Genomic DNA, 17,567 nt, shown 5'->3' on the forward strand with positions numbered 1-17,567 from the left:
ATGAAGGTCAGTCAATACGGAACATTTCAAGAACTTTGAATGTCTCTTCAGGTGCAGTCACAAAAACCATCAAGCACTGTGATGAAACAGGCTCTCATGAGGACGGCAACAGGAAAGGAAGACCCAGAGTTACATCTGCTGCAGAGGATAAGTTAATTAGAGTTAACTGCACCTCAGATTGCAGCCCAAAATAAATGCTTCAGAGTTTAAGTAACAGACACATCTCAACATCAACTGTTCAGAGGAGACTGTGTGAATCAGGCCTTCATGGTTGAATTGCTGCAAAGAAACCACTACTAAAGGACACCAGTAAAAAGAAGAGACTTGTTCGGACCAAGAAACACAAGCAATGGACATTAGACTGTTGGAAATCTGTCCTGAGGTCTGATGAGTCCAAATTTGAGAATTTTGGTTCTAACTGCCTTGTCTTTGTGAGACTCAGAGTCGGTGAACGGATGATCTCTGCGTGTGTGGTTCCCACCGTGAAGCATGGAGGAGGAGGTGTGATGGTGTGGGGGTGGCTAGCATGGCTAAATAAATAAAATCCCTGGAATGAGTAGGCACGTCCACATTTTTGACTGGTACTGTACATATATTTATATTCTGGACTCATTTATTCATTGATTATTCTGATATTTCTTCATTCCTTCCTTTACATTTTTGGGATTTGCGTGTTTTGTTTTGTATGGTTATGTATTACTGCACTGTTGGAGCTAGAAACATAAGCATTTCGCTGCAGCTGTGATAACATCTGGAAAATATGTGTACACAGCCAATACATATAGATATTATATCATCCACAATAAGAGAAGGTGTAGAAACACTTGTGAGTGTACAACCTGTATAGTATAACAGTACTTCTTAGTGTACAACCTGTATAGTATAACAGTATTTGTGAGTGTACAACCTGTATAGTATAACAGTACTTCTTAGTGTACAACCTGTATAGTATAACAGTATTTGTGAGTGTACAATCTGTATAGTATAACAGTACTTCTTAGTGTACAAGCTGTATAGTATAACAGTACTTGTGAGTGTACAAGCTGTATAGTATAACAGTACTTCTTAGTGTACAACCTGTATAGTATAACAGTATTTGTGAGTGTACAATCTGTATAGTATAACAGTACTTCTTAGTGTACAACTGTATAGTATAACAGTATTTGTGAGTGTACAATCTGTATAGTATAACAGTATTTGTGAGTGTACAATCTGTATAGTATAACAGTATTTGTGAGTGTACAAACTGTATAGTATAACAGTACTTGTGAGTGTACAATCTGTATAGTATAACAGTACTTCTTAGTGTACAAGCTGTATAGTATAACAGTACTTGTAGTGTACAAGCTGTATAGTATAACAGTACTTCTTAGTGTACAACCTGTATAGTATAACAGTATTTGTGAGTGTACAATCTGTATAGTATAACAGTATTTGTGAGTGTACAATCTGTATAGTATAACAGTATTTGTGAGTGTACAATCTGTATAGTATAACAGTAAGTGTACAATCTGTATAGTATAACAGTACTTGTGAGTGTACAATCTGTATAGTATAACAGTACAGTGTACAATCTGTATAGTATAACAGTACTTGTGAGTGTACAATCTGTATAGTATAACAGTATTTGTGAGTGTACAATCTGTATAGTATAACAGTATTTGTGAGTGTACAATCTGAATAGTATAACAGTATTTGTGAGTGTACAAACTGTATAGTATAACAGTATTTGTGAGTGTACAATCTGTATAGTATAACAGTACTTGTGAGTGTACAATCTGTATAGTATAACAGTACTTGTGAGTGTACAATCTGTATAGTATAACAGTACTTGTGAGTGTACAAACTGTATAGTATAACAGTACTTGTGAGTGTACAATCTGTATAGTATAACAGTACTTCTTAGTGTACAAACTGTATAGTATAACAGTACTTGTGAGTGTACAAGCTGTATAGTATAACAGTACTTCTTAGTGTACAACCTGTACAGTATAACAGTATTTGTGAGTGTACAATCTGTATAGTATAACAGTATTTGTGAGTGTACAATCTGTATAGTATAACAGTACTTGTGAGTGTACAAACTGTATAGTATAACAGTACTTCTTAGTGTACAAACTGTATAGTATAACAGTACTTCTTAGTGTACAAACTGTATAGTATAACAGTACTTCTTAGTGTACAAACTGTATAGTATAACAGTACTTCTTAGTGTACAAACTGTATAGTATAACAGTACTTCTTAGTGTACAAGCTGTATAGTATAACAGTACTTCTTAGTGTACAAACTGTATAGTATAACAGTACTTCTTAGTGTACAAACTGTATAGTATAACAGTACTTCTTAGTGTACAAACTGTATAGTATAACAGTACTTCTTAGTGTACAAACTGTATAGTATAACAGTACTTCTTAGTGTACAAACTGTATAGTATAACAGTACTTCTTAGTGTACAAACTGTATAGTATAACAGTACTTCTTAGTGTACAAACTGTATAGTATAACAGTACTTCTTAGTGTACAAACTGTATAGTATAACAGTACTTGTGAGTGTTCTGATGAGTTCTGTGCCTACTGTAAGTACTTGCAAGTGTTTCAATGAATGTGGCAGGATGATGACACCAATGTGTGCGTGTGTGTGCATGTAAGTTCACCTGCTAGCCACACACATCCGACATTTCGTTTTCTCAACCAAACACGAAGATGTTTCATTTTGCTCATGTTTTTCTCTCTCTCACACACACACACACACACACACACACACACACACACACACACACACACACACACACACACACACACACACACACACACACACACACACGGCCCCCAAGACTGGCCACGTGCACCGTCCCGTAGAGAGAGCGAGCACAGGAAGAGAGAGAAAGAAAGAGGGAAGGCTCGTAAAGAGGGTGACCGTATGGAAAATAAGTTCAACGTACGACTAGCTTCATATAGAGCAGACCTTCCACTCCTACAGAGAAGAGAGGGAAGAGAGTGCACCAGAAAAGAGCCGTGAACAAGAAGTTACTGGGGTACAAAGTAAACCATACAACCGTATTGCTAAGACCAGAATTCAATGTCATACATCTTGCTTCCACTGCTCAGTAAACATACACTTCCAGATATCTTTATGGAGTCATTTTTTTTGTGTGGAAGGTTTTTGGTTTGTTCAGAATATAATCAACCAGACATTTGATTCCAGTCAGAAACATTGATTCATCATTAAGCTATGATTGAGAATGACAGAGAGAGAGAGAGAGAGAGAGAGATTAAGGATGGCAGAGAGAGAGAATAAGTGATAGAAAGAGAGAGAGAATAAGTGATAGAAAGAGAGAGAGAATAAGTGACAGACAGAAAAAAAAGAGATACTATTGGTGAGAGAAAATGAGAAAGAGAGAGAAGGACAGAGAGAATTGAGGACAGAGAGAGAGATACTGTACCGTGCGTGGAGACAGCAATAAGAAGAAGAGACTTGCTTGGACCAAGAAGCACAAGTCTAATGGACATTAGATCGTTGGAAATCTGTCCTGAGGTCTGATGCGTCCAAATTTGAGATTTTTGGTTCCAACTGCCGTGTCTTTGTGAGACGCAGAGTTAGTGAACGGATGATCTCCACGTGTGTGGTTCCCACCATGAAGTGTGGAGGAGGAGGTGTGATGGTGTGGGTGTGCTTTGTTGGTGACACTGTCAGTGATTCATTTAGAATTCAAGGCACACTTAACTAGCATGGCTAAATAAATAAAAGAGACACTATTGGTGAGAGAAAATGAGAAAGAGAGAGAGGGACAGAGAGAACAGAGGACAGAGAGAGACACTGTACTGTGGGTGGAGTGGTAGGTAGGCTGGGGGAATAAACTGGTGTAATCGGGGCCAGTAGTCAGTAGTGACATCTCTTTGGGTCTCTTACATAATTTAACATCCTATTGATTTGTCACTGGCAAGATTTGGCCCTCAGCCAATATGCAATAGCATTTGTAATATTTGAGCTTCAGCCAAGAAGAGAGGGCTGAGCGAGAGAGAAGGGAGAGGGAGGGGGTAGGAGAAGGGAGGGTGGACAGAGGGCAGAGAGAGGGGGTAGAGAGAGAGAGAGAAAGAGAGAAAATTAAAAAAAGGTCCTGTGATGTTGATGGTATCATCAATGAAATTATAAAATATACTGACCACAAATTCCAATTGCCTATAATTAAACTTTAACATCATCCTCAGCTCTGGCATATTCCCCAAAATTTGAAACTAAGGACTGATCACCCCAGAAGAATTTGACCCCAATAACTACCGTGGGATATGCGTCAACAGCAACCTTGGGAGAATCCTCTGCATTTTCATTAACATCATGGCTTGTACATTTCCTCAGTGAAAAGAATGTACTGAACAAATGTCAAATTGGCTTTTTACCAAATTACCGTACGACAGACCACGTATTCCCCCTGCACACCCTAATTGAAAAACAAACCAACCAAAACAAATGCAAAGTCTTCTCATGACTTGTTGATTTCAAAAAAGCTTTTGCCTCAATTTGGCATGAGGGTCTGCAATACAAATTGATGGAAATTGGTGTTGGGGGAAAAACATACAACATTCTAAAATCCATGTACAAACAACAAGTGTGCGGTTAAAATTGGCAAAAAACACAAATTTCTTTCCACGGGGCCGTGGGTTGAGACAGGGATGCAGCTTAAGCCCCACCCTCTTCAACATATATGTCAACGAATTGGCGAGGGCACTAGAACAGTCTGCAGCACCCGGCCTCACCCTACTAGAATCTGAAGTCAAAGGTCTACTGTTGGCTGATGATCTGGTGCTTTTGTCACCAATCAAGGAAGGCCTACAGCCGCACCTAGAACTTCTGCACAGATTCTGCCAGACCTGTAAGACAAACATAATGGTGTTCCAAAGAAGGTCCAGTTGCCAGGACCACAAATACAAACTCCACCTAGACACCGTTGCCCTAGAGCACACAAAACTATACATACACTACATGGCCAAGGGTATGTGGACACCTGCTTGTCGAACATCTCATTCCAAAATCATGGGTAATGGTATGGAGTTGGTCCTCCCTGTGCTGCTATAACAGCCTCCACCCTTTTGGGAAGGCTTTCCACTAGATGTTGGAACATTGCTGCAGGGACTTGCTTCCATTCAGCCACAAGAGCATTAGTGAAGTTGGGCACTGATGTTGGGCGATTAGGCCTGGCTTGCATTTGGCGTTCCAATTCATCCCAAAGGTGTTCGATGGGGTTGAGATGGGGGCTCTGTGCAGGCCAGTCAACTTCTACACCGGTCTCAACAAACCATTTCTGAATAGACCTTGCTTTGTGCACGGGGGCATTGTCATGCTGAAGCAAGAAAGGGCCCTTCCCAAACTGCACAGAATTGTCTAGAATGTCATTGTATGCTGTAGCGTCAAGATTTCCCTTCACTGGAACCCAGGGGCCTAGCCAAGGGGCCGAGCCAAACTTTAAAGTTGGCACTATGCATTTGGCCAGTTAGTGTTCACCTGGCATCCGCCAAACCCAGATTTGTCCGTCGGACTGCCAGATGGTGAAGCGTGATTCATCACTCCAGAGAACGCGTTTCCACTGCTCCAGAGTCCAAAGGCGGCGAGCTTTACACCACTCCAGCCGACGTTTGGCACTGCGCATTGGTGATCTTGGCTTGTGTGCAGCCGCTCAGCCATGGAAAGTCATTTCATGAAGCTCCCGACAAACAGTTATTGTGCTGACGTTGCTTCCAGAGGCAGTTTGGAACTCGTTAGTGAGTGTTGCAACCGAGGACAGACGATTTTCACATGCTACGAGCTTCAGCATTCGCCGGTCCCATTCTGTGAGCTTGTGTGGTCTACTAATTCGCAGCTGAGCCATTGTTGATCCTAGACGTTTCAAAATAACAGCACTCACAGTTGACTGGGGCAGCACTTGCAGGGCAGAAATTTGACGAACTGACTTGTTGGAAAGGTGGCATCCTATGATGGTGCTACGTTGAAAGTCATTAAGCTCTTCAGTATGGGCATGTCTATGGAGATTGCATGGCTGTGTGTTAGATTTTATACACCTGTCAGCAATGGGTGTAGCTGTAAGGACAGACGCTGGGAGACGAGAAGCAAGTACAGGGAGTGAATATTTAATAAACAACGGGCATGAAACTGAACATGGACAGCGTCTGGACGGGGAAACAAAACAACATTAATACTGACACGGGGAACAAACTGAGGAACAGACAGATATAGAGGGGGCAATCAACAAAGTGAAGGAGTCCAAGTGAGTCCAATGAGCGCTGATGCGCGTAATGATAGTGACAGGTGTGTGTAATGATGGGAAGCCTGGCGCGGGGAGCGGGAGCAGGAGTGACAGTACCCCCCCCCTCTAGGGGCGCCCCCCAGGCGTCCCACCTGGGCGAGCCTGACGGGCCGACTGAAACATGAGAGTCGGACAAGCCGGCTGAGGCGTGGAAGCCTGACGAGCCGGCAGAGACGTGGGAGCCCGACGAGCTGGCTGAGGCGTGAAAGCCTGACGATCCCGCTGGGGCGCGGGAGCCCGACAAGCCGGTTGAGGCGTGGGAGCCCGACAAGCTGGCTGAGGCGTGGGAGCCTGACGGTCCGGCTGAGACAAGCAAATTTCTTGAGCCAGCTAAGGCGTGGAAGCCTGACGAGACCGCTTCCTTCGGCAATGGCACCCAGACCCGACGTCACCAACAAAAACAAAAACTCCCTGATGCGTCAAATTGTGGTGTTAGCATTCTGTACAGTACGGGGACAGAATACAGGGGAGTGAAAATTTTATAAATAGCGGACATGAAACGGGGAACAAACTGAGGAACAGACAGATATAGAGGGGGCAAACAACAAAGTGAAGAAGTCCAGGTGACTCCAATGAGCGCTGATGCACTTAATGATGGTGACAGGTGTGCGTAATGATGGGTAGCCTGGTGCCTGAGAGGGGGAGCGGGAGCAGGCGTGATAGTAGCTGTCCAGCTACGTTTGGCTATGTAGTGTACCTCGGCCTAAACATCAGCACCACAGGTAACTTCAACAAAGATGTCTCTCAGATTGTTCACAAGGCAAGAAGGGCCTTTTACGCCGTCAAAAGGAACATAAAAACGCAATTAGGATTAAAAAAACTTGAATCAGTTATAGAACCCATTGCCCTTCATGGTTGTGAGGTCTGGGGTCCGCTCAACAACCAAGAATTCACAAAATGGGACAAACACCAAATTGAGACTGCATGCAGAATTTAGCAAAAACATCCTCTGTGTACAACATAAAACACTAAATAATGCATGCAGAGCAGAATTAGGCTGATACCCGCAAATTATCAAAATCCAGAAAAGAGCAGTTCAATTCCACAACCACCTAAAAGTAAGCGTTTCCCAAACATTCCATAACAAAGCCATCACCTACAGAGAGATGAACCTGGAGAAGAGACCCGTAAGCAAGCTGGTCCTGGTCACAAACACAAACAGACCCCACAGAGCCCCAGGACAGCAACACAATTAGACCCAACCAAATCATGAGAAAACAAAAAGATAATTACTTGACACATTGGAAAGAATTAACAAAAAAAAAACAGAGCAAACTAGAATGCTATTTGACCCTAAACAGAGAGTACACAGTGGCAGAATACCTGATCACTGTGACTGTCCCAAACTTAAGGAAAGCTCTGACTATGTACAGACTCAGTGACCTTGCTATTGAGAAAGGCCACCAAAGGCAGACCTGGCGCTCAAGAGAAGACAGGCTATGTGCACACTGCTCACAAAATTAGGTGGAAACTGAGCTGCACTTCCTAACCTCCTGCCCAATGTATGTCCATATCAGAGACACATGTTGCCCTCAGATTACACAGATCCACAAAGAATTAAAAAACAAACCCGATTTTGATAAACTCCCATATCTACTGGGTGAAATACCAGAGTGTGCATCACAGCCGCAGATTTGTGACCTGTTGTTACAAGAAAAGGTCAACCAGTGAAGAACAAACACCATTGTAAATACAACCCATATTTATGTTTATTTATTTTCCCTTTTGTATTTCAACTATTTGCACATCATTACAACACTGTATATAGACATAATATGACATTTGAAATGTCTTTATTCTTTTGGAACTTTTGTGAGTGTAATGTTAATTTCCACTTGCTTTGACAATGTAAACATATATTTCCCATGCCAATAAAGCCCTGAATTGAATAGTATTGTAACAGAAAGAGAGAGAGAGAGAGAGAGAGGGATAGAGAAAAGGAGAGAGGGAGAGAGAGAGGGTGATTGTGTGTCAGTGAGTGTACAGTCCACAGTGTTATCAGTGCTGCTGTAATCAGTTTTATAACAGGGTTAGAGCCAGACTTACTGGATCCACAGGCCAGACCTGTCTGCTTCCCAAATGGGACTCTATTTCCATGACTCAGGTCAAAAGTAGTGCACTATATAGGAACATGGTACCATTTGGGACTCATGTCTGGTCTGCTGAAAGAAACCTGGATCTAAATACTATTTAAAATCATTTAATATTCTTTAGCTGTCCTTAAATTGATGCTTGCATGATGGAATGGAACCAATAGAACAGGCCCAAAAGTGCATACCCCGCCCACCTGGCACTCCAGGCAGGCTAAAGTGAACGCTCAAACTATTTGAAAGAGTTCAGATAGTTTTTGAACCCAGGTCTGGTTAGTTCGCAATTCAACGGTTCAATCACGCGGACATTGACGTTTTGCTCCCAGACAAATTAAACAACTTCTTTGCTCGCTTTGAGGACAATACAGTGCCGCTGACACGGCCCGCTACCAAATCCTGTGGGCTCTCCTTCACCATGGCCAACGTGAGTAAAATATTTAAACGTGTTAACCCTTGCAAGGCTGCCGGTCCAGACGGCATCCCTAGCTGCGTCCTCAGAGCATGCGCAGACCAGCTGGCTGGAGTGTTTACGGACATATTCAATCTCTTCCTATCCCAGTCTGTTGTCCCTACATGCTTCAAAATGGCCACCATTGCTCCTGTTCCCAAGAAAGCTAAGGTACTGAACTAAATGACTATCGTAGCACTCACTTCTGTCATCATGAAGTGCTTTGAGAGACTAGTCAAGGACCATATCACCTCCACCCTACCTGATACCCTAGACCCACTCCAATTTGCTTACCGCCCCAATAGGTCCACTGACGATGCAATCGCAATCACACTGCACACGGCCCTATTCCATCTGGACAAGAGGAATAACTATGTAAGAATGCTGTTCATTGACTACAACTCAGCATTTAACACCATAGTACCCTCCAAACTGGTCATTAAGCTTGAGACCCTGGGTCTGAACCCCGCCCTGTGCAACTGGGTCCTGGACTTTCTGGCGGGCCGCCCACAGGCGGTGAAGGTAGGAAACAATATCTTCACCCTGCTGATCCTCAACACTGGGCCCCCACAAGGGTGCGTTCTCAGCCCTCTCCTGTACTCCCTGTTCACCCATGACTGCGTGGCCATGCAAGCCTCCAACTCAATCATCAAGTTTGCAGACGACACTACAGTGGTAGGCTTGATTACCAACAACGACGAGACGGCCTACAGGGAGGAGGTGAGGGCCTTCGGAGTGTGGAGTCAGGAAAATAACCTCACACTCAACGTCAATAAAACAAATGAGATGATCGTGGACTTCAGGAAACAGCAGAGGGAGCACCCCCCTATCCACATCGACGGGACAGTAGTGGAGAAGGTGGCAAGTTTTAAGTTCCTCGGCGTACACATCACGGACAAACTGAAATGGTCCACCCACACAGACAGTGTGGTGATGAAGGCGCAACAGCGCCTCTTCAATCTCAGGAGGCTGAAGAAATTTGGCTTGTCACCTAAAACACTCACAAACCTTTACAGATGCACAATCGAGAGCATCCTGTCGGGCTGTATCACCGCCTGGTATGGCAACTGCTCCGCCCTCAACCGCAAGGCTCTCCAGAGGGTAGTGCGGTCTGCACAATGCATCACCGGGGGCAAACTACCTGCCCTCCAGGACACCTACAGCACCCGATGTCACAAGAAGGCCAAAAAGATCCTCAAGGACAACAACCACCCGAGCCACTGCCTGTTCACCCCGCTATCGTCCAGAAGGCGAGGTCAGTACAGGTGCATCAAAGCTGGGACCGAGAGACTGAAAAACAGCTTCTATCTCAAGGCCATCAGACTGTTAAACAGCCATCACTAACATAGAGAGGCGGATGCCAACATACAGACTCAAATCTCTGGCCACTTAAAGGTTCACTAGTCACTTTAAATAACGCCCCTTTAATAATGTTTACATATGCTACATTACTCATCTCATATGTGTATATACTGTATTCTACACCATCTACTGTACCTTGTCTATGCTGCACGCCATCGCTCATCCATATATTTACATGTACATATTCTTATTCATTCCTTTACACTTGTGTATATAAGGCAGTTGTTGTGAATTTGTTTGGGTTACTTGTTAGATTTTACTGCATAGTCGGAACTAGAAGCACAAGCATTTCGCTACACTCGCAATTAACATCTGCTAACCATGTGCATGTGACCAATACAATTTGATTTGATTTACAGGCGCACACACACAGGCGCACGCAACCCTGCTCACGCCCAGTCCCACCACACATACCTCCCAATCACATTCAAGCGTGAGTCAATGCCCCATCCTATACATTCTTCCTTCTTTCAGCTTCCTTTCCTCCTCCTCATCCCCCTTTCCCCTGGAGCACTTCTTTTATAGGATCCTTCTCTCCACAGAGAGGAAGGACTGCAGACGGGAATGAAAGGAGGGAAGTGGAGAGAAAGAGAGGCAGAAAAAACTAGATTAATGGACAGAAGGAAGCAGAGAGCCACTGAAATAGAGAGAAAGAGAGAAAACTCAAACAGGCTTTCCTCTTGACGCCGTAAATAATTCAATTTCTGTATTTTTTTCCCATCTTTTTTTCATTCCCTCATTCTCTCTGTTCTTTTTTAAAGGTATACTCAACTGGGAGCAGGCAGTCTGATTAATTGGCAATTAATGTTTAACGAGTTACAGCTGTGTTCAATTAGCACTGGTATCAGCGCTATTCCTCACGACACCTCTCTCCCTCTCTCCTTCTCCCTCTAGTATTCTCTCTCCCTCTCTGCTTCTCCCTCCAGTATTCTCTCTCCCTCTCTCCTTCTCCATCCAGTATTCTTTCTCCCTCTCTCCTCTCTCCCTCCAGTATTCTCTCTCCCTCTCTCCTTCTCCCTCCAGTATTCTTTCTCCCTCTCTCCTTCTCCCTCCAGTATTCTCTCTCTCCCTCTCTCCTTCTCCCTCCAGTATTCTCTCTCCCTCTCTCCTTCTCCCTCCAGTATTCTCTCTCTCCTCTCCTTCTCCCTCCAGTATTCTCTCTCCCTCCGGTATTCTCTCTCTCTCCCCTCCCTCCGGTATTCTCTCTCCCTCTCCCTCCAGTATTCTCCCTCCCTCTCTCCTCCCTCCAGTATTCTCTCTCCCTCTCCCTCCGGTATTCTCTCTCCCTCCAGTATTCTCTCTCCCTCTCCCTCCAGTATTCTCCCTCCCTCTCTCCTCCCTCCAATATTCTCTCTCCTTCCAGTATTCTCTATCCCTCTCCAGCTCTCTCCCTCTCTCCCTCTCCACCTCTCTCCCTTCCCTCTCATATTCTCTCTCGCACTCTCTCTCTTTTCCAGAAATGTCCTATATCCCATTCCCTGTGTCATATGGTAGAGAGAAATACATCCTCTGTATAGATACTACCTATCTACCACGAGTGATAGTAGATGTGATGAATTTACAATCAGTACAAACGGCCTTCTTTTCAATGTCCCCCCCCCATTTTCTCTCTGTCTCTCATACCTATCTTCCTCTTATTTATCTAATTCTTCTGCCTCTCTGTCAAAACACGTCTCATCGCTAAGTCTTAAGTGTGTGTGTGTGTGTGCGTCTGTGTACAATGCTGTTGATGACAGGTGGATGAATGTAAAGCCTGTTGAACCAGAGAGCAACCTATAGAGGGCCAAATATCAGACACGTTCTCATACGGTACACACACACACACACACACACACACACACAGACACACACAGACACACACTCACTTCACTTTAGGGGTTACAGCGGTTCTTCAAGAGCTGGTTGATCCACAAAGCTTAGTGTGCAGTACACAACATGTCTGTAGCATGTCATGTTGACATGGAATACATCACAACAGCATCATACAGACAGTCTAGTGGGAGAACAGCAGGCAGAGCACTACAGCAACCTGGACAAAGAGAGAGGGAGGAGAGAGAGAGAGAGAGAGAGAGATTGAATGTGTATGTGTGTGTTAGTGCAGGTAGGCTACACATGTTCAAGCAAAAGTGTGTGATAGTGATTGTGAAGGTGTGTGTATGTGTGTGGAGCTGGCTGTTGGTCGTGGTCTTTTCATAGCCTCCTTTTCAATCGTCTTTCATTCAAATCGGATACCTCCACCCATCTGTTCACAAAGAAAGGGGGAGAACAAGAGGGGGGGGAGATGACAGGAGAATACAGAGCTGGCTATCACTATTCATCTCTCCGTCTGCCTCCTCCTACTTTATCATCTGTTTTTCTTTGTCTCCCTCCCTTCCTCCCTCCTTCACCCCCTCTCTCCATCCATCCCTCCCTCCCTCCATCCATCCATCCATCCATCCCTCCCTCACCATCCCCACTCTCTCCATCCATCCCTCCCTCTCTATCCCTCACTCACCACCTCTCCCTCTCTTTCCCTCCCTCCCTTCCTCCCTCTCTATCCTTCCCTCTTTCACCATCCCCCTCTCTATCCCTCCCTCTCTCCATCCATCCCTCCCTCACCATCCCTCTCTCCATCCATCCCTCCCTCACCATCCCCCTCTCTATCCCTCCCTCTCTCCATCCATCCCTCTCTATCCATCCCTCTCTATCCCTCTCACCACCTCTCCCTCTCTATCCCTCCCTCCCTCTCTATCACTCCCTCTCCTTCCCTCCCTTCCTCCCAGCATGACCTGAGCTGTCCTCTCTATCCCTCCCAGCATGACCTGAGCTGTCCTCTCTATCCCTCCCTCCCTCCCTCCCTCCCTCCCAGCATGACCTGAGCTGTCCTCTCTATCCCTCCCTCCCTCCCTCCCAGCATGACTTGAGCTGTGTGAATACCTGTCTGAGTGACTGACTCCCTCCCTCCTCCCCCCACTCCGCATGCTCCGTTCCCTCCTCCCACTCTTCTCCTTCCTCTCCCCTGAATAGAGACAGAATGGAGCTCAGCTTTTCTCCAAGGAACCCAGCAGGTGTGTGTACAGTACGTGTGAGTCTTTAAGCGAATGTGTGTCTGTGCCTCTGTGTGTGTGTGTGTGTGTGTGTAGGGTGGACAATGGGATGTCTGGTTTCAACAAGGGACTCTCAGCCCATTTCCAGCCCCTGGCTCAGCCAACCAACTGACACAGCAGTGCTAATCTATTAGGACACACACACACACACACCTCGATTCCTCTCACCTGCCACAGTGTCGTCCTCCCACTGTGTGTGTTCTGTGCGTGGGTGTGTACCTGCGTGGGCCAGGTATCGTCTGTACCTGTAACACAAGCACACAACAGCTTTGAATAGCACACACGACACACACTGACACACACGACACACACTGACAGAATCGGATGGTAAGAGACATGCAGCATGTTGTGTACATACTGAAGTGTAGCTTCTAGAGAAGTGTATGAAAGTCAGTTTCATGACTTAGATGAGTAAACAAACGGGTTTAGTTCCATTGCAACACACCCTGTTGCACTACTAACCTCCAGCACATAAGAACATAACTGCAGGCAGGGTGTGTGTGTGAGTGACTAGGTATGTGAGGCTGGTCCGTCCAGACTAATAATGCTACGGTTCTAAGAGCAGTACTCTGCTTACCACTGATAGTTATTCGGCGGGCACGCATGCACACACACCTAATGAGCGTCCAGGAGACAGCCATTATGCCCTCCACTTAGCCAGCAGAGACACAGACAGACACACAGGACACACACACACCGTCACTTATCATGCCTCAGTTGTACAGCAGAAGCCTATACATGAAGCCTGTACTCCCTCAGCATAGCCAGTTTTTTTGCGGTGTACTTTTTGTGTCCAGTGACTAATATATTGTTATCGGTGTATGAGGAGGAATAATAATGACGGTTTATGCCCTGCTATTGTTTTAATTTGGATTTTATTTTTGTACCCAAATATACTTTATTTATTTTTTTTGCATAGCAAAACTACGGTCATGTAGCCTCCCTTACAGGGCCTTCTGAGAGTATCCACACCCCTCGACTTTAACCACATTTTGTCGTGTTACAGCTTGAACTTAACATGGATTCAATGGAGATGTTGTGTCACTGGCCTACAAACAATACCCCATAATGTCAAAGTATAAATGTTTTTTGAGATGTTTTAATTTTTTTTTGTCTTGAGTCAATAAATATTCAACCCCTTTGCTAAATAAGTGCAGGAGTCAAAATTGTCTTAACAAGTCACATAATAAGTTGCATGGACTCACTCTGTGTGCAATAATAGTGTTTGACATGATTTTTGAATGACTACCTCATCTCTGTACCCCACACATACCATTTTCAGTAAGACAGATTTCAAACACAGATTCAACTACAAAGACCAGGGAGGTTTCCCAGTGCCTCGTAAAGAAGGGCACCTATTGGTAGATGGGTAAAAAATAAAAATAAAATACATTGACTATCCCTTTAAGCATGGCGAAGTTATTAATTACACTTTGGATGGTGTATCAATACACCCAGTCACTACAAAAATACAGACGTCCTTCCTAACTCAGTTACCGGAGAGGAAGGAAACCTCTCAGAGATTTCACCATGAGGCCAATGGTGACTTTAAAACAGTAACAGAGTTTAATGGCTGTGATAGGAGAAAATTGAGGATGGATCAACAACATTCTAGTTACTCCACAATACTAACCTAAATGACAGAGTCAAAAGAAAGAAGTCTATACAGAATATAAAATATTCCAAAACATGCATCCTGTTTGCAACAAAGCACTAAATGAAAACTGCAATAAAAAATGTCAAAGAATTTAACTTTGTCTTAAATACAAAGAGTTATGTTTCGAGCAAATCCAACACAACACATCACTGAGTACCACTCTTCATATTTTCCAGTATGGCAATGGCTCCATCATGTTATGGGTATGCTTGTCATCAGGCAAGGACAAGGGAGTTTTTTCTTGGATAAAAAGAAATGGAATAGAGCTAAGAACAAGCAAAATCCTAGAGGAAAACCTGGTTCAGTCTGCTTTCCAACAGACAATGGGAGACAAATTCAGAAGGACAATAACCTAAAACACAAGGCCAAATATACACTGGAGTTGCTTATCAATATGACATTGAATGTTCCTGAATAGGTACAGTTTTGACTTAAATCTTCTTGAAAATGTATGTCAAGACTTGGAAATGGCTGTCTAGCAAAGATCAATAACCAACTTGACAGAACTTGAATAATTTCTTTCAAGAATAATGTGCAAATATTGTTCAATCCAGGTGTGCAAAGCTATTAGAGACGTACCCAGAAAGACTCACAGATGTAATCACTGCCAAAGGTGATTCTAACATGTATTGACTCAGGGGTGTGAATACGTATGTACATTTCACATTTCTATATTTAATTTTCAATACATTTGCAAACATTTCTAAAAACACGTTTTCACGTATGTGTTAGTGTGTGTAGATGAGTGAAAGAAAAACATCTATTTAATCCATTTAGAATTCAGGCTGTAACAACAGAATGTGGAGTCAGTCAAGTGGCATACTTTCTGAAGGCCCTGTACATAATGTAGTTGACCATCTCATCCATACATGCGCTCACAACAAAGAACATCTGCAGAAACACACGGGAACCCCAGCATTTCCTGTTTAGGCTAAGCGCCTGTTTATCTGAGCGTGTTTGTGTGTGTTTATGTGTGTATGCATGGGATTAGGGGTTGGTCATATGTCATAATAATGACATCACACTCACAAGAGCCAAACAGCAAAAAGCCCAAACAATTCTGCTAAATCCTAAATATTCCATCATTCAAGATTTCTTTCTAAGCATAATCCCCTGGATTCCAACATTCTGGAATTCTTCCCGAGATCATCTCCCTGCTATAGTTTGGCAGCAGGCAGAGAGAGAGAGAGAGATAGAGAGAGGGGTATTAGGGAAAGGGGGGATGAGGAGTATGAAACAGGGAGAGACAGAAAGAGAGAGAGAGATACGAGTTAAGAGTGGGAGGATAGAGGGAAGGGAGGAGAAGTCTTGCTGTGCTTGCAGTTCCCCTGTGGCCATGTTTAGTGTGCGTTGAGGAATGCGCGTGCTCTGTTTCCTCCTCTTTTCTTCCTTCAGGAGGTACGTTGCTACCTACACTCGAGCCAGCTGGGCTAACTCAGATCTGCCTGACAACAGCCCGGGGCCACACACACAAATGCATGCACTTGTGCAGACACACACAAGACACACAAATACACACAACAAAGCTAAATGAAAGGGACCTCGGGACAGAGTCTTGGGGAACGCCCAACGAAACAATGACACAACTCCTTTAAACTACACACCTAACCTCACATAGGAGTTAGCTAGGTATCATCTCGTTTATAGAAGGGGCTACCTTGGGACAAAAAAAATGGAGTCCCCCCTCTTCTTTGGGGAGTTGGTTCATTCCTTTAGCATGTGGAATGTACAACAGGAACAGCTTGCATTTCATGACAGGGTGGAGCGATCCGAGCAGGGAGGGAGTTATCCAGCCCAGGGCGTAAGGAGGGGGTGAACTGGTTCACAGGGTATTTTTAGAAGTGTCATTTATACTCAGTGTGCAATGCATGCTGTAGCTGTACTGTGGTACACAATGCTATGGAATAACAATACGGTACACTAAAATACACATGGGGTCGGGGAGAGTTTTCAGTTGTAATGTCACGTGCACAGGTACAGTGATATGTTATATACAGTATATTGTACACAGATAGAACTACAAACACATTCAGGCGCACATGCAAAACCACACACACTCTCAACTACACACGACATTCATACAGGGCCGCCACAAAGTATTCATTCCCCTCGACTTATTCCACATTTTGTTGTTACCGCATGAATTCCAAATGGCTTAAATAATTTCTTGCACACATCTACACACAATACCCCATAATGACAAAGTGGAAACAAGTTTAGACATTTATGCAGATTTATTGAAAATGAAATACAGAAATATCTCATTTACATAAGTATTCACAACCCCGAGTCAATACGTTGTAGAAGCACCTTTGGAAGCGATTACAGCTGTGAGTCTTTCTGGGTAAATCTGTAAGAGCTTTGCACACCTGGATTGTGCAACATTTGCCCATTATTCTTTTCAAAATTCTCCAAGCTCTGTCAAATTGGTTGTTGATCATTGCTAGACAAACATTTTCAGGCCTTGCTATAGATTTTCAAGTAGATTTAAGTCAAAGCTGTAACTCAGCCATTTAGGAACATTCACTTTCTTCCTGGTAAGCAGCAGGTAGCCTAGTGGTTAGAGCATTGGCCCAGTAACCGGAAAGGTTGCTTAGATTAAATCCCAGAGCTAACAAGGTCAA

At 44.0% G+C, this 17,567-nt stretch overlaps 1 protein-coding gene across 1 annotated transcript in view; it reads right to left on the minus strand.

Moving 5' to 3' along the window:
• Nucleotides 1-17,567, minus strand: part of LOC112214656 (lysine-specific demethylase 6B-like) — a 151,807-nt gene that overhangs the window by 67,619 nt on the left and 66,621 nt on the right. Inside the window, 2 exon segments of the mRNA XM_042327173.1 lie at nucleotides 12,066-12,442; nucleotides 13,455-13,531. The gene's annotated coding sequence lies outside the window, so the exon portion shown is untranslated.

The sequence above is a fragment of the Oncorhynchus tshawytscha genome, linkage group LG09 (genome assembly GCF_018296145.1).
Source record: "Oncorhynchus tshawytscha isolate Ot180627B linkage group LG09, Otsh_v2.0, whole genome shotgun sequence".
Taxonomy (NCBI): Eukaryota; Metazoa; Chordata; class Actinopteri; order Salmoniformes; family Salmonidae; genus Oncorhynchus; species Oncorhynchus tshawytscha.